This window comes from Podarcis raffonei, chromosome 9, assembly GCF_027172205.1.
Source record: "Podarcis raffonei isolate rPodRaf1 chromosome 9, rPodRaf1.pri, whole genome shotgun sequence".
In the NCBI taxonomy this organism is placed as follows: domain Eukaryota; kingdom Metazoa; phylum Chordata; class Lepidosauria; order Squamata; family Lacertidae; genus Podarcis; species Podarcis raffonei.
Genome location: NC_070610.1, coordinates 27,936,308 through 27,938,681, shown reverse-complemented (window position 1 = coordinate 27,938,681; position 2,374 = coordinate 27,936,308). Strand labels below are relative to the sequence as shown.

The window sequence follows — 2,374 nt, the reverse complement described above, 5'->3', positions numbered from 1 at the left end:
GGAGTAGATTGCAGTCTCTTGGGAATTGGACATGCCTGGGATAGACCATGATTTAAATACACCCATGAAGCTTGGGATCTCTCCATTAGATTTATAGATTAGATTGGAGAAATCTAATTGGATAAACTTAGCACAGGAGGGCTTGATGATGGTTTTTCTTGGTGAGGCATTGCAACAGTACACAACATACCTTCCATCCTCTGAGCCTTTATGTAGCACAGCCCAATAAATCTCCCAGGGCTTCTAAAGTAGAGACTTTCTCTAGTTTTGCATCATTCACTAAACAGACAACGTAATTGATTTACAGTGGTACCTCGGGTTAAGAAATTAATTCGTTCTGGAGGTCTGTTCTTAACCTGAAACTGTTCTTAACCTGAGGTACCACTTTAGCTAATGGGGCTTCCTGCTGCTGCCGCCGCACGATTTCTGTTCTCATCCTGAATCAAAGTTCTTAACCTGAGGTACTATTTCTGGATTAGTGGAGTCTGTAACCTGAAGCGTCTGTAACCCAAGGTACCACTGTATTCTAAAGTCACAAGCAGAAGGGCCACTTTTGATTGTGTGGATCAGCCCTTATAATTCCTAGCTGGTTTTCATAACCTTTTCTCGCCAGTTGTTTATGACTCCAGGTCCCCCCCCCCCAAGTGTTGCTCCTTGCCCTTCACCAGGTTTCCAGATCAGTCCCACAGATGGGAAAGTGTCTTTGAGAGGTAATATTCTCTTTTATCTGATTATCTGATAATTGACTATTTTTTTGCCCCAGAGGACTGGATGGTGTTTTGACAAGGACAATGGGATACTGTACCCATTTATTTCCACTGAAATGTCATCTATCCATAAAAGGATTCTAAAAATGGTTTGATGTTTGACATGTGGAGTGCCAAGCTGACACTGAGTAATTTTTCACTTTGCTTCTTTTGTCTGTTCACTGATTGTAACACCACTGACCGAATGGACATTGCCCTTGACAATTAACTGAGCTGTAAGCAAAATGAAGAGGTTTTTTTTTTAATGGAGCCCAAGATGCAATTTATTACAAAATGCTTTTACAGATACTGGTGGAATTACATGGTGTGTGGCCTTTAATGCTCCTGAGGACTCAGGAGTCTGGAGGCCACATTTTGTACAAAATGCATTCGGAGGTGGAGGTCTTTTCGTACAATTTTGACAACGGGCCACTTAGATGATACCAATCTTGTTGGCAACATCTAGCACATCATAGTCTGGAGCAAGGCGGACATAGGCTTTCTTCTCACCGTCAGGCCTGATGAGCAAGTTGACATTTGCCTCGTCAATGTTGTAGAGCTTTTTGACAGCCTGCTTGATATGGTGTTTGTTTGCTTTCATGTCCACAATGAACACAAGGGTGTTGTTGTCTTCAGTCTTCTTCATGGACAATTCAGTGGTCAGGGGGACCTTGATGATGACATAGTGGTCCAGCTTGTTCCTCCTTGGGATACTTGAGCTGCCTCCATAAACGCAAGGTTTTCAGCTTTTGGAAGGTAGGGGACATCCAGATCTTCTTCTTCTTGTGACTGTGGACGCCTTTCAGGACTGCATTTTTAGCTTTCAAGGCTTTGGATTTCACCTCGGTCTTGGCAGAGACAGCCTCCTTCTTCACTTTCAGCACCATTTTGGAAAGGAAGGTGAAAAGGGAGCCGAAGTGATGAGATTTTCTAACTAGAGAGGTGGTATGTCATAGGTTTTAAGACATCAGTCTCTTGGTCCACTTATTCCTTCAAACCATTTTCTCTTGGAACACATTGCATATTTATTTGTTTGAGGTATTTGTAACCTACTCTTCACTCAAGAGACAATAACATTAAAACCCAAATAACTATAAAAATAATAAATAGCAAATATGATAAAATTAATGAATCTCATCAGAGTAAGAGAAAGGAGGTAGGTTGGTGGTTCTCGTGTATTTTTTTGATTTTTGATTTTTAAAATTGAAGTATTTAAAAAGAGATAGGTGTGTGAGGGAGAGGGGGGTGATTGTTATGTGTTGGTACTAAAGGATTAAGAGGTAACAAGTCGCTCTAATCACTGAGCAGCTGGAAGTCATTAAGCATCCAGGAATGTGAGTTAGTTTGTATAAATAGTCAGTTCACCCGTGTGTTTTTCCCCCTTGACCTGACTCGCAGACTCAGTTTGTGGCCATGGGCGTGTTTGCTGATATGAGTTAAGTTTAAAGTAAAGTTTTCTTTATGCCGGAGATAAAAGCATGTGTGCTTTATCGCCAGGGTTTTTGTTTTGTAAATAAAGTTTTTTTCCTGAGTTCCAAAGTGCTTGCTCCAGGATTCTTCATTGAAAGGTACTGACTCTCCTGCCTTCTTCAACCGCTGCACGAAATTCTCTGCTGAGAGAAGATTTA

At 41.3% G+C, this 2,374-nt stretch overlaps 1 pseudogene; it reads right to left on the bottom strand.

Moving 5' to 3' along the window:
* Positions 1-1,147: 1,147 nt before the first annotated feature.
* LOC128420913 (60S ribosomal protein L23a-like) lies at positions 1,148-1,644 on the bottom strand (annotated as a pseudogene).
* Between the last annotated feature and the right edge of the window lie 730 nt (positions 1,645-2,374).